Consider the following 14,164-nt stretch of genomic DNA (forward strand, 5'->3'; position numbering starts at 1 on the left):
AGCCATCCACCTGCCTCAGCCTCCCAAAGTGCTGGGATTACAGGCGTGAGCCACCACACCCAGCCTGTTTGCTTGTTTTTTGTTTTGTTTTGTTTTGTTTTGTTTGAGACAGAGTCTCGCTCAGTCGCCCAGGCTGGAGTGCAGTGGCGCGATCTCAGCTCACTGCAATCTCCGCCTCCCGGGTTCAAGCGATTCTCCTGCCTCAGCCTCCCGAGTATCTGGGATTACAGACGCACCACCACGCCTGGCTAATTTTTGTATTTTTAGTAGAGACTGAGTTTCACCATGTTGACCAGGCTAGTCTTGAACTCCTGACCTCAGGTGATCCACCCACCTTGGCCTCCCAAAGTGCCGGGATTACAGGCGTGAGCTATGGCGCCTGGCCACTTGTTTGTGAGTATGTGTGTGTGTGTATGTTTTGTTTTGTTTTTTGAGAAGGAGTCTCGCTCTGTAGCCCAGGCTGGAGTGCAGTGGTGCGATCTCAGCTCACTGCAACCTCTGCCTCCTGAGTTCAAGCGATTCTCCTGCCTCAGCCTCCTGAGTAGCTTGAACTCCTGACCTCAAGTGATCTGTCCTCCTCGGCCCACTAAAGTGCTTGGATTACAGGCATGAGCCACCGCGCCCGGCCTGTTAGCTTGTTTCTGAGAGAAGGTCTGGCTCTGTCTCCAGGCTGGAATGCAGTGGGTGTGATCTCAGCTCACTGTAACCTCCATCTCCCGGACCCAAGCGATCTTCACACCTCAGCCTTCCAAGTAATTGGAACTACAGGTGTGCACCACCATGACTGGCTAATTCTTTGATTTTTTTTTTTTTTTTTTTTTGTAGAAACGGGGTTTCGCCATATTGCCCAGGCTTGTCTCAAACTCCTGGGCTTAAGCCATCCTTCCACCTTGGCCTCCCGAAGTGCTGGGATTACAGGTGTGAGCTACCATGCCCAGCCCCTGTCATAAGCTTTAATATGTTCAGTTTCACACGTAACTCTAGGACTTATCTTCCTTTTCTTGTTGTTGAGACAGGATCTCACTTCGTCACCCAGGCTGGAGTGCAGTGGCGTAATTACAGCTCACTCTAGCCTCAAACTCCTGGGCTCGAGTGACTCTCCCACCTCAGCCTCCCGTGCAGCTGAGAATATAGGTGCAAGCCACCATGCACATCTAATTTTTATTATTATTATTATTTTTTTAGAAACAGCGTTTTACCATGTTGCCAGGCTGGTCTCAAACTCCTGGCCTCAAGTGATCCACCAGCCTTGGCCTCCCAGAGTGCTGGGATTACAGGCGTGAGCCACGCACGCAGCCATGTTCCGTGTCGGTGTGAAATCAGCGCTTTCCTACATGGATATCCAGTTGCTCCAGCAGCAGTTACTGTAAAAACCACCACCTTTCCGCGCTGAGCGCAGCTCCCTCTGTGGCAGACCCGTTGTATGTGCAGACGGGTCTGTTCTTGGATCCCTTCTGTTCGTGGGTCTTTTGCACGTCCTTGTGCCTGGGGTACATTTTGAATGAACAGGAGTCTACAGGGGCCGGGCACGGTGACTCATGCCTGCAATCCCAGCACTTTGGGAGGCCAAGGCAAGTGGATCAGCCCAGGAGTTCAAGAGCAGCCTGGGCAACGTGGTGAAACCCTGTCTCTACAAAAAGTGTTTAAAAACCAGCCAGGTACAGTGGCACGTGCCTGTGGTCCCAGCTACTCGGGAGCCTGAGGTGGGAGGGTCACTTGGGCCCAGGAGGTTGAGGCTGCAGGGAGCCAGGATCGCACCACTGCACTCCAGCCTGGGCAACGGAGCAAGACCTGACTCAAAAAGAAAAAAAAGAGCCTATGGTATTCGCTGCTGGGTCCAGTGTGGGCTGTGAGAGAGAATTCAAGGATGCCTCTGAGGGTTTTCACCTGAGTAGATTTTGCCTTATCAACTTTATTTCTTATAAAGCGGATTGGAGAACATGGATCTAGGTTTCAAGGCCCAAAGAACTTGTAAGGCCATCCCTGTCCATGGTCTGACCCGGGACTGCCCACCTGCGGGTCAGCTTGGGCCCACACAGCATGCAGGGACGCTGGCCCTGTGCCCGCCTGGGGGCAGGAGGGGAGTGAGTCCCCAGGGCTCGTACCATTTAAACAGAGCAGCGCCCTGCAGTCCAGGCATCTGCACAAGTCAGTGCCAGAGCCTCGGCCGGATGTGGTCAGACAGGTCACACCTCCTCTCCAGGGAAGGATAGAGGATGGGCGAGGAGACAAGCCAGGAGTGGCCCCTCATGGAAACATGACACTGTTCCCGTGTTCCCTCACCCCGAGTGGAGTGGGCTGGGCAAGGCATCGACCATGCCAAGGTCGTCCTTCCACACCCCAAGGGCCACTTCCTTAGTGCCCACTGCCACCCCTCAGGCTCCTCCTGGTTCCACGGACGGTTGGCTTCTTCCCCAGGAAGGTTTTGAACAAGTGAGATCCACGCAATAATCAGGTTAACTCAAGCGCCACCCAGCAGCCAAGGGTGACACGCCGCACCGCCTCCCCGGTCACGTGAGCTCCCAAGCGCTTTGCAAGAGATCAGCTGAGACCCATGGCGGCCTGAAGCTGCAGAGTCTGGAAAATATGGCTCCCCTCCCACTGCCAGGCTCCTAAGAAAACGTGGTCTAAAGCTGAACCCTCCTTCTCCTGTCTAACGCCCAAAGAAATTAAAGTCCAAGGTCTTTTCTTTTTTTTTTTTTTTTTTTTTTTTTTTTTTTTGAGACGGAGTCTTGCTCTGCCGCCCAGGCTGGGGTGCAGTGGCCGGATCTCAGCTCACTGCAAGCTCCGCCTACCAGGTTTACGCCATTCTCCTGCCTCAGCCTCCCGAGTAGCTGGGACTACAGGCGCCCGCCACCTCACCCGGCTACTTTTTTGTATTTTTTAGTAGAGACGGGGTTTCACCGTGTTAGCCAGGATGGTCTCGATCTCCTGACCTCGTGATCCGCCCGTCTCGGCCTCCCAAAGTGCTGGGATTACAGGCTTGAGCCACCGCGCCCGGCCCCAAGGTCTTTTCTTTCCAGCACGTCCTGTGTGACAGAACCTTCAACCAAACAGCCCCAAGACCGCCCAGGTGGCTGTCTCCCATGCCTGTGCTCCAGGGGCAGCAGGACAGGCCCGGAAACCGAGTCTGCAGATCGTGGAGCTTTCAGGAGAGAGCCGGGCCTGGGCCCACCAACCCGGCAAGTGAGGTCACCACCCAGCCTCGGCCATCTTGCCAGGGGTTTCAGCTGCATGCTGGCTCGTTAGATGGCATGGTGTGGCTCCCAGGGAGGAAGCCAGCCCTTCACCCCTCTGGGACTCCACCTCCACAGGGCACCTCCATCTCAGCAGCATTCCCAGGAGCAGCTAGTCCGTTCACACAGCGGAGATCCTTGGAGCCTACGTTCCACCTCACACAACCAAACTCGATTTGGAAAACGCCCGCCTGCAAATATTCAGGCACCTCCTCAAATCCCAGGTCTTTTTTCTAACTAAGTTGAATCAGCCAGGGCATGGTGGCTCACGCCTGTAATCCCAACACTGGGAGGCTGAGGTGGGCAGATCACCTGAGGTCAGGAGTTTGTCACCAGCCTGGCCAACATGGCAAAACCCCGTCTCTACTAAAAACATAACCGTTAGCCGGGTGTGGTTGGTGCCTGTAATCCCAGGGAGGCTGAGGCAGGAGAATCGCTTGAACCTAGGAGGCAAAGGTTGCAGTGAGCCGAGATTGTACCACTGCACTCCAGCCTGGGTGACAGAGTGAGATTGTATCTCAAAAAAAAAAACAAACAAACGAACAAAAGTAAGTTGAATCAGCCGGACACAATGGCTCACACCTATAATCCTAACACTTGGGGAGGCTGAGGCAGGTGGATCACCTGAGGTCAGGAGTTCAAGACCAGCCTCGCCAACATGGCAAAACCCCGTCTCTATTAAAAATACAAAGATTAGCCAGGCATGGTGGAACGCACCTGTAATCCCAGCTACTCGGGAGGCTGAGGCAGGAGAATCGCTTGAACCCGGGAGGCGGAGGTTGCAGTGAGCCAAGATTGCACCACTGCACTCCAGCCTGGGCGACAGAGTGCGACTCAGTCTCAAAAAAAAAGAATCATATGAAATTGCCATTTTTTTGTGGGTCTGAAGGTCGCATTTCAGCAATTTCGCATGGTTCAAACTAAGACACCCCAAGCTGGGGCTGACTGTCGTGGGAGGACCACAAAGTCCTGTGGGTAAGAGCAGGCCCAGGAGTCCCGCCGCCTGGGCTCACCCAGCTCTACTTCCTGTTCCTGCACACTCATCTTTCCCTTCTGGAAAGGAATGGCCAGGTGGTGCCCCTCCTTCAGTGTTAGGAAGATCCCGTCAGGTAACACAGGTGAAGTTCCCAAAGCAGGACCTGGCACATCCGCAGGCAGTGCATGGCAGTCAGTTGTTGCCGTTGTTGGCAGCAATAGCATTAGTAACTGTTGCCGGGTGTGGTGGCTCACATCTGTGCTCCTAACTACTTGGGAGGCTGAGGCAGGAGAATCACTTGAGCCCAGGAGGTTGAGGCTGCAGGGCACCATGAACGCACCACTGCACTCCAGCCTGGGAGACAGAGTGAGACCCTGTCTCTAGAAAAATAAAAGATACAGGCCGGGCACGGTGGCTCAAGACTGTAATCCCAGCACTTTGGGCGGCTGAGACGGGCGGATCACGAGGTCAGGAGATCGAGACCATCCTGGCTAACACGGTGAAACCCCGTCTCTACTAAAAAAAAAAATACAAAAAACTAGCCGGGCGAGGTGGCGGGCGCCTGTAGTCCCAGCTACTCGGGAGGCTGAGGCAGGAGAATGGCGTAAACCCGGGAGGCGGAGCTTGCAGTGAGCTGAGATCCGGCCACTATGCTCCAGACTGGGGGACAGAGCGAGACTCCGTCTCAAAAAAAAAAAAAAAAAAAAAAAAAAAAAAAGAAAAAAGATACAGACTGGGCGCGGTGGCTCACGCCTATAATCTCAGCACTTTGGGAGGCTGAGGTGGGTGGGTCACCTGAGGTTGGGAATTCAAGATCAGCCTGACCAACATGGAGAAACTCTGTCTCTACTAAAAAATACAAAATTAGCTGGGTGTGGTGGTGCATGCCTGTAATCCCAACTACTCAGGAGGCTGAGGCAGGAGAATCGCTTGAACCCAGGAGGTGGAGGTTGCAGTGAACCAAGATCATGTCACAGCACTCCGGCCTGGGTGATAGGGTGAGACTCCGTCTCAAAAAAAAAAAAGAAAAGATACAGTATTAGTAACTGAAGGTGGGATGTGGGAGTGGGGCAGACACGCAGAACGGGGAGCAGGAACTCTGCTTGCCCCATGAGGAGTGGAGAGATGGCGTGAAAGTGAGCGAGTGCGCACATTACTCTCGGAAAATGACACGGCGTTGCTGGAAGACGTGCAGCCGACCCTGAGACATGGACGGCCCGCATTCATGGGCAATCGGACTCCCTCCTCAAGTCAAAAGGAATGAATGTAACCAAAAAAGTGTGAGACTTACATATCCCCAAATCCCAAAACACCGCTGAAAGAAAGACCCATCCTCCTCCTGGACGCCTGGGCTCAGGACCCCTCCCCTCGGGACGATATTGGCCACAGTCCTACCCAAATCCTCCCCTCCTCTCATGCCCAAAGGGTATTGTTGCTATAGCGGCAGCCCCTTCAGCCCCTCGGAGGCTCCAGCTCCTTATTCTAGAACTCTCCATCGGCAGTTATTTCTCTCCGGTGACGCTGCCCGTGCGTGGACCCACCAGCTTTTCACTGTCCCTGCCACCTGCTGCCCATCCTTCCCACCCCACCCGGTGCAGATCCCTGCAAACAAATGCAGCTCAGCCTCCCTTCTGTGCCGTCTCCCACCAACACACTCAGACAAAACTTCGCTCTCACACGTAACCCAATCAGCAAACAGCCCCAGTCCCAGTGGCTCCCTGCAAAGGGCATTTTGTTCTTGTCCTGCCAGGCTCCGCAGGGCTGGGCCCCAGGCTGCAGGTGGAGGTCAGGGCCTCTGTCCCCCAGGTCTCAGCTGCAAACGGGTCACTCCCTTCTGCCGTGTGTCCCAAGGAGTGAAGCAAACCACGGCTCAGCCCAAATCCACGCCACTGCCGTGACTTGGGCAGGGAGAGAGAATCTCGTAAACACACACAACCATCTCCAGCGCTCTTCCCCTGCTCTGCCACGCAGGCCACTCACCACAGCCAGAGGAAAGCACAGCCGTGCTGCCAGGGGCCTGTGAAATTACTGAATGGAAATTCGCAGGGGCCCTCATAGCTGCCCACCTCTCCTTCGCTTCCTCTTCCTCCTCCTTCTCCAACCTCCTCCAGTTCTGAGGCCCCAGCCTTCCGGCCACCAGGGGATGGTGCAGGCCCAGGCCTCTCCCCTCTGCTCGCACCCCAGTGGGGTAGCAGTTTATCCACTGTCCACGTCCACTCGTGACGTGTGCACTTTCTGCATACGTGTTATACTCTGAACAAAAGTAACAACAAAACCGTCCATCAGCTCGGCCTCTCTGTCCACCTGCTGCTGACCAGCTGTCGGGCCTATTCCTTTGAGGAAACAGAGGTGATTAGAAGGAAGCTCTTCCACAGGACACCAGCATTCCTGCGTCTCTGGCTCTGAGCTCCTTCCCATTACAATGTGGCCGGCCAGGGCCTCCCGGGGACTCTGCTCCTGTGGTGCCTCCTCTCATGTAGGGAGGCACAGAAATGAGGCAGAGGCTACACAATGATGAGGGCCGGAGAGACACGGGTTTTGTTGTTGTTGTTGTTGTTGTTGTTGTTGTTGTTTGTTTTTTTTGTTTTTGAGACGGAGTTTCGCTCTTGTTACCCAGGCTGGAGTGCAATGGCACGATCTCAGCTCACCACAACCTCCGCCTCCTGAGTTCAGGCAATTCCCCTGCTTCAGCCTCCCAAGTAGCTGAGATTACAAGTGCCGGCCACCACACCCAGCTAATTTGTGTGTGTGTGTGTGTGTGTGTGTGTTTTCAATAGAGATGGGGTTTCACCATGTCGGCCAGGCTGGTCTCCAACTCCTGACCTCAGGCGATCCATCGGCCTTGGCCTTCCAAAGTGCTGGGATTACAGGTTTGAGCCACTGCACTGGGCCAATTTTTGTATTTTTAGTAGAGAGTAGAGACGGAGTTTTGCCATGTTGACTAGGCTGGTCTCAAACTCCTGACCTCAGGTGATCTGCCCACCTTGGCCTCCCAAAGTACTGGGATTACAGGCGTGAGCCACCCCATTTGGCCATTCGTGCACTTTCAGTGGTCAGGTGTAGCTTTTTCTTTTTAAAATAGGACCTATGGCTCACACTGATATAACTAAGTGAATAAACGAGGGAGAAGGAAAACTCTGATAATGGAATGCCAAATGGTATATACATATAGAAGGAGTGATGGGCTTAGAAAAACCATTATTCAGCAACCATTTTATTTTATTTTATTTTATTTCATTTTTTTAGACGGAGCCTCGCTCTGTCGCCAGGCTGGAGTGCAGTGGCACGATCCCAGCTCACTGCAACCTCCGAGTCCCTGGTTCAAGTGATTCTCCTGCCTCAGCCTCCCGAGTAGCTGGGAGTACAGGCACGCACCATCATGCCCAGCTAATTTTTGTATTTTTAGTAGAGACGAGGTTTCACCATGTTGACCAGGACGGTCTCAATCTCTTGACCTTGTGATATGCCCACCTCGGCCTCCCAAAGTGCTGGGATTACAGGCGTGAGCCACAGCTCAGCAACCATCTTAATAAAAATCAATTCAGACAAAATCATCAGTAAGTGTTCAAACTAGAGAATGGGCTGGGTGTGGTGGCTTACCCATGTAATCCCAGCATTTTGGAGGCCGAGGCAGGTGGATCACCTGAGGTCAGGAGTTCGAGACCAGCCTGGCCAACATGGTGAAACCCTGTCTCTACTAAAAATACAAAAATGGCCGGGCACTGTGGCTCACACCTGTAATCCCAGCACTTTGGGAAGCTAAGATGGGCAGATCACCTGAGGTAGGGAGTTTGAGACCAGCATGGAGAAACCCCCCCTACTAAAAATACAAAATTAGCCAGGCGTGGTGGCGGGATCCTGTAGTCCCAGCTACTGAGGGGCGGGCAGAGGCAGGAGAATCGCTTGAACCTGGGAGGCGGAGGTTGCAGTGAACTGAGATCGCACCATCGCACTCCAGCCTAGGCAATAAGAGCAAAACTCTATCTCAAATAAAAACAAAAACAAAAACAAAAAAATTAGCTGGGCGTGGTGTCGTCCCAGCTACTCTGGAGGCTGACGTGGAGGCTGCACACCTCTGCACTCCAGCCGAGGAAACAGAGTGAGACTCCGTCTCAAAAAAAAAAAAAAGCTGGGCATGGTGGCTCATGCCTGTAATCCAAGCACTTTGGGAGGCTCAGGCAGGCGGATCACAAGGTTAAGAGTTCAAGACCAGCCTGGCCAACATGGTGAAACCCCGTCTCTACTAAAAAAAAAAAAAATACAAAAAATAGCCAGGCGTGGTGGTGTGCACCTGTAATCCCAGCTACTCAGGAGGCTGAGGCAGAAGAATAGCTTGAACCCGGGAGGAGGAGGTTGCAGTGAGCTGAGATCACACCACTGCACTCCAGCCTGGGTGACAGAGCAAGACTCTGTCTCAAAAAGAAACAAAACAAAACAAAATAACATAAAAACTAGAGAGTGCAAGATTGAGAAGCAACAGGATACATAGAGATACAAAGTAGCTCCCTACAAGACACTTAGTAATTACATAGAGTAGGTTGGCCACCTTAGATGCCTGTAATCCCAGTACTTTGGGAGGCTGAGGCAGGCGGATTACTTGAGACCAGGAGTTCAAGACCAGCCTGGCCAACATGGCAAAACCCTGTCTCTACTAAAAATAAAAATAAAAAAATAGCCAGGCATGGTGAGGGTAACTGTAATCCCAGCTACTCGGGAAGCTGAGGTAGGAGAATGGCGTGAACCAGGGATGCGGAGCTTGCAGTGAGCCGAGATCGCACCACTGCACTCCAGCCTAGGCGACAGAGCGAGACTCCGTCTCAAAACAAAACAAAACAAACAAATCTCCAAAATTATTTATTGAAAAAAATCTGTGTATAAATGGACCCATGCAGTTGAAACCCGTGATTCAGGGGCAGACTGCATTGGCAGACTCTGAGCAAGGACCAGGCATGAGATCACAGTTTTGTATCAATGTTAAGTTCTCAGCTTTGACAGTTCATTGTATTGTAGTCATGAAAAATATTTTTTTGTTTTTACCAAGTACACACTAAGGAATTCAAGGGTAAAGGGGCATCATGTCTGCAACTTGGTCTCCAAGTTACAGAAACCAGACAGATGGACTGAGTGACAGATGGATTCATACACCGCACCTGCGGGCACAGTGTGTTCGTAGGGACAGAGACAAAGGGAGCAAATGTAGTAAAAACTGAACATTTGAATTAAAAATGAGTTTCTGATAATAGAAGCAAAAAATTTTAACATTTGGAAAATCTGTATGAGGGAATATGACATTCTGTATGGTTCTTGCCACTTTTCTAATCTAAAATTACGTTAAAAATTTTAAAAAATTAAAAAGTGTTTGGGTTGTGTAACAAATTACTGCAAACTTGAGTGGTTTAAAACAACACACACTGGGCCGGGCGGGGTGGCTCACTGCTGTAACCCCAGCACTTTTGGGAGGCAGAGGCGGATGGATCACCTGATGTTAGGAGTTCGAGACTAGCCTGGTCAACACGGTGAAACCCCGTCTCTACTAAAAATACAAAAATTAGCCTAGCATGGTGGCGCGCGCCTGTAATCCCAGCTACTCGGGTGGCTGAGGCAGGAGAATCACTTGAGCCCGAGAGGCGGAGACCGCAGTGAGCCAAGATCGCGCCATTGCACTCCAGCCTGTAGGACAGGGACTCTGTCTCAAACAACAACAACAAAAACAACACCGTTTATCATCTTTCTCTCCTGCAGGCTGTCTGAAGGCTCTGGGGGAAGCCCTCCCCACCTTTCCCAGCCCTTTGGAGGCCGCCAGCGATCCCTGCCATTTCTAGTCTGGTGGCAGCACACCTCGTCTCTGCCCCATCTCCACATGGCCTTTTTCTCTCCGCGTGTCTGTGTCCACGTCTCTCTTCTTACAAAGGCTGGACAGGGGTTTTTTTTGTTGTTGTTGTTTTCTTTTTTTTTTTTTTTTTTTTTTTTTTTGAGACAGTCTCGCTCAATCGCACAGGCTGGAGGACAGCGGCGCGGTCTCGGCCTCCAGTGCCGCCTTCCAGAGCCTTCCTAATGTAACCCCATCCCCGTCCCCTCCCCACGTCGCCCGCTTTATTGTTCTTCGTGTCAGTTCCTGTCAGTGGACATTTAATTCTAGTTCACGTCTCACTCCCTCCCGCACTGTGAACCCCACACGGCAGAGACCCCGGCGGAGCCGCGCGGGCCGGAGGAGGCTGCGGAGCATCGCTCTGGACTGAGCCCGGGACGCCGCGGAGGCGCAGCGCGTTCCTCCGCCCAGAGCTGCTGGGCACCGTCCGTGTCTTTCGCTGCAGGACTCCAGGGAGACTCGGGGGCCTGGGGTCCCCCATTTAGCCATAGGGCGGGGGGATCAGGTTCAGCCTCTGAAAGTCCAGAACACGATGTTTGGGAAACGGCCCCGCCCGCGGCCTCCGGGACCTGGCGAAGGAGAAGGGAAGGGCGCGGGGCGCCCCTGCTACCACCCTGCGCGGCGTCGGCCCAGTCCCCGCGAGCGCCCGGCTGCCCCTGCCCGTGGGCCGCACCGGAGCCGCGCAAGGCGACTGTTCAGCGCCTCGGCTCGGGGATCGGACCCGCTGCGCACGGCGTCCGGTGGCCACAGAGAGCGGCCATCGAGTCTCTCCCCCGCGCGGCGCCCCGGTCTCCCGGGTCCGCAACACACGCCCTTGGGGTCGGTCCTCGAGGACGCGCAATCCCCCGACCCATCAGGACGCATGTTTCGAGCTCATTAGTAAATGTTCCTTAAATTCCCGAAAGGCAAGAAGTTAACCAAGTAAAACAGCATCGGAACACCACGTAGGGGCGTTCGCACGGCCCCCGGGGTCCGCGGGTGGGAGCAGGGGCAGGGGAAGGCGGGGGAGGGGCGGCGACCCGGGTCTGCGGTTGAATCAACAGGGCGTGGATATGGGGCGGGCGAACTGCGGTGGGGGCAAGCCGGAGTCCCGGGGAGGGCGGGAGTCTCAGGCCGGCGGGTCCCAGTCTGCGGTGGGGTTGGGGGAGGGGCCCGGGCTGAGTGGGGTGGAGGAGGGGCTGGGCGGGGCGGGTGCTCTGCCACGAGGCATTGGCGGGCCCCGGCCTCCGCCCCCGCCTCTCCGCCAATCGCAGCCCGCCCGCTCCCCTTGCGGTGGGTCCCAGTGAGGCTGCCACCCCGGGGTCGCCGTCTCCACCTCTCCGCAGTCGGGGCAGCAGCTCGCCCCTCTTTCCCACATATCCGTCCAGGTGAGATCCGGCCCCACCGAGACCCGCTCCCCGCTCTGGACGGAGGATCCCAACTGGGTCCGGGTCTCCCCCTCCGCGCCTCCGCCCGCTGTTGCATCATCTGGTTCCCAGGACCCCCGACGCACCCGCGCCCACGCCTGAGGTCTTGGCCGCCCAGAAGCTGGGAGTTCGGGCGTCCACGTGGCCTCGGGCTCCCACCCCAGCCCCCGCGCCGGCGGAGCGGACCCCACTGGCGGCGAGTCCCGGAGCGTGGAGCGGGGACGCGGGCTGGGAATCTGGGGGAGACGCACGCTTCGTGCCCAGCATTGAGTTTTCGCTGCATTGTGGATGGGAAATGACTGTTTGCAAATCGCCCTTTTCAGCGGACTGTGTGGGGTGGCGGTAAACGGTGTCGTTGCGCGGGCGGCACGCGAGGTGGGTGCCCGCTGGGGGAGGGACGCGGGGATCTGCCCAGGTTGCGTTGTGGGGATGGAGGATTTCCTGGGACCTCACTTCCCTGAGCCCCAGGCGAGACGACAGCCGAGCTGGAGGATGCAAGGGGGAGGCGGAGGGGGGGTGAGAGCGGAGCGCGAAACTCGGCTTCCCGAGGATCTTCTGGGCTCGCTTGTCCCCAGCTTTGTCCCAAAGTGTCGCTTCCGGGGGCGGAGTGGCCGGCGGTTTCCGGGTGTCAGTAGGGTCTGGATCTACCCCCGGGAAGCTTAGAGGAGTTTCCCGCTCTCCGTGCGCGTGGCCCTCCCCAGGCCCCTCCGGGAGTGCTGGCGCGCGCGTGCAGGGGTGTCCCAGGAGCGTCGTGACCCCAAGGGGGTCTTGCGGTTTAAGGAGCGGCCGGGGCGACGCCAAGTGAACCCCCTCCCCGGGACGCACGTGCGACCGGCCGCCCGACACTGTCGCCTTGGGGAGCCCGCGGGTTTGGGTTCGGGTGCGGGTCTCCTGGAGAGCTTTCCGCCGAGCGCCTCTGGGTTCTTCAGAGCCCCGGCGGCTGGCGATCTGCGTTCCCGGCAGCCCCTTACCTTGCGGGAGGGTGCTCCAGGGCGAGGCGAGGCGCCAAAAGCAAGGCGCTGGGCCGCCTGCGTCTGCCAGGGCCGCGGGTCCAAGGCTTTCTGGAGGATTCCGCGGCGGAGCGTGCGCGCCCCAGGCCAGACAGGGCCTGTGCCAGACGGAGAGTCCCTTCCCGCAGGTGACTCCCGCGACCCGCGGAGGAAGGTGCTGCTCCGCTCACGGCGGCGGCTTCTTACAAGGTCGGGGTAGAAAGAAAAGCAGGGGCACGGATCACGAGGTCAGGAGATCGAGACCGTCCTGGATAACACGGTGAAACCCCGTCTCTACTAAAAAATACAAAAAACTAGCCCGGCGAGGTGGCGGGCGCCTGTAGTCCCAGCTACTCGGGAGGCTGAGGCAGGAGAATGGCGTGAACCCGGGAGGCGGAGCTTGCAGTGAGCCGAGATCCAGCCACTGCACTCCAGCCTGGGTGACAGAGCGAGACTCCGTCTCAAAAAAAATAAATAAATAAATAAAGAAAAGCAGGGGCACGCTTGGGTGACTTCAGGAGGGACACGAACCTCTGAAAGCGGGGTGCACTTTTCTGGGGAAGAGAAGATCCAATGCCTTCGGATTTTCAGACAAGTCCGTGGTCCCATGACCTTGACAGCACCACCCTCCAGGGTTGTTTGAAGCCACTTTGGCCACCGGCCTGGTGAATTGCAAAGGTGGAGGGGAGGCCAGGAAGTCCAGGAGGCCAAGCTGAGGCCTGGGTAAGGCCTGTGCGCAGAGACCACCAGAGCCGCATAATCCAAGGGCTTCCAAATGCAGCCGGCTTCAGCAACTTTTTTTTTTTTTTCTTTTGAGACGGAGTCTTGCTCTGTCGCCCAGGCTGGAGTGCAGTGGCCGGATCTCAGCTCACTGCAATCTCCACCTCCCGGGTTTATGCCATTCTCCTGCCTCAGCCTCCCGAGTAGCTGGGACTACAGGCGCCCGCCATCTCGCCCGGCTAGTTTTTCGTATTTTTTTAGTAGAGACGGGGTTTCACCGTGTTAGCCAGGATGGTCTCGATCTCCTGACCTCGTGATCCGCCCATCTCGGCCTCCCAAAGTGCTGGGATTACAGGCTTGAGCCACCGCGCCCGGCCAACTTTTTCTTTTTTAATAGGCTTTTTTAAAAAGAACAGTTTTAGGCCGGTCGGGGTGGCTCACTCCTATAATCCCAGCAATTGAGAGGCCGAGGCCAGCAAATCACCTGAGGTCAGGTGTTCAAGACCAGCCTGGCCAACATGGTGAAACCTCCTCTCTACTAAAAATACAAAAATCTGCTGGGTGTGGTGGCATGCGCCTGTAATCCCAGCTACTCTGGAGGCTGAGGCAGGAGAATTGCTTGAACCCAGGAGGTGGAGCTTGCAGTGAGCCCAGATCACACCACTGCACTCCAGCCTGGGCAACAAGAGTGAGACTCCATCTCGAAAATTTTAAAAAGAGCAGTTTTAGATTTACAGAAAAATTGAGAAGATAGATAGTAAAGTTCCCACAGTTTCTCCTGTTAAGATCTTAAACTGATGTCGTATATTTGTTACTTTTTTTTTTTTTTTTTTTTGACAGAGTCTCGCTCTGTTGCCAGGCTGGAGTGCAGTGGCATGATCTCGGCTCACTGCAACCTCCACCTCCCGGGTTCAAGCAATTCTCCTGCCTCAGCTTCCCGAGTAGCTGGGACTACAGGCACGCACCAC

The 14,164-nt window shown here is 55.3% G+C and overlaps 1 protein-coding gene across 5 annotated transcripts in view; it reads left to right on the plus strand.

Annotated features, from left to right (window-relative positions):
- Positions 1 to 11,272: 11,272 nt before the first annotated feature.
- The window catches only part of CBS (cystathionine beta-synthase), a 28,199-nt gene continuing 25,307 nt past the window's right edge, over positions 11,273 to 14,164 (plus strand). For 2 of the 5 annotated variants that reach the window (XM_050784439.1, XM_050784443.1), the window contains exon 1: positions 11,336 to 11,862. The gene's annotated coding sequence lies outside the window, so the exon portion shown is untranslated. Of the gene's footprint in view, positions 11,863 to 12,996; positions 13,200 to 14,164 lie in introns of those variants that run through there. The other 3 variants (XM_050784440.1, XM_050784442.1, XM_050784441.1) reach the window with 3 other exon arrangements.

Source organism: Macaca thibetana, chromosome 3, assembly GCF_024542745.1.
Source record: "Macaca thibetana thibetana isolate TM-01 chromosome 3, ASM2454274v1, whole genome shotgun sequence".
In the NCBI taxonomy this organism is placed as follows: Eukaryota; Metazoa; Chordata; class Mammalia; order Primates; family Cercopithecidae; genus Macaca; species Macaca thibetana.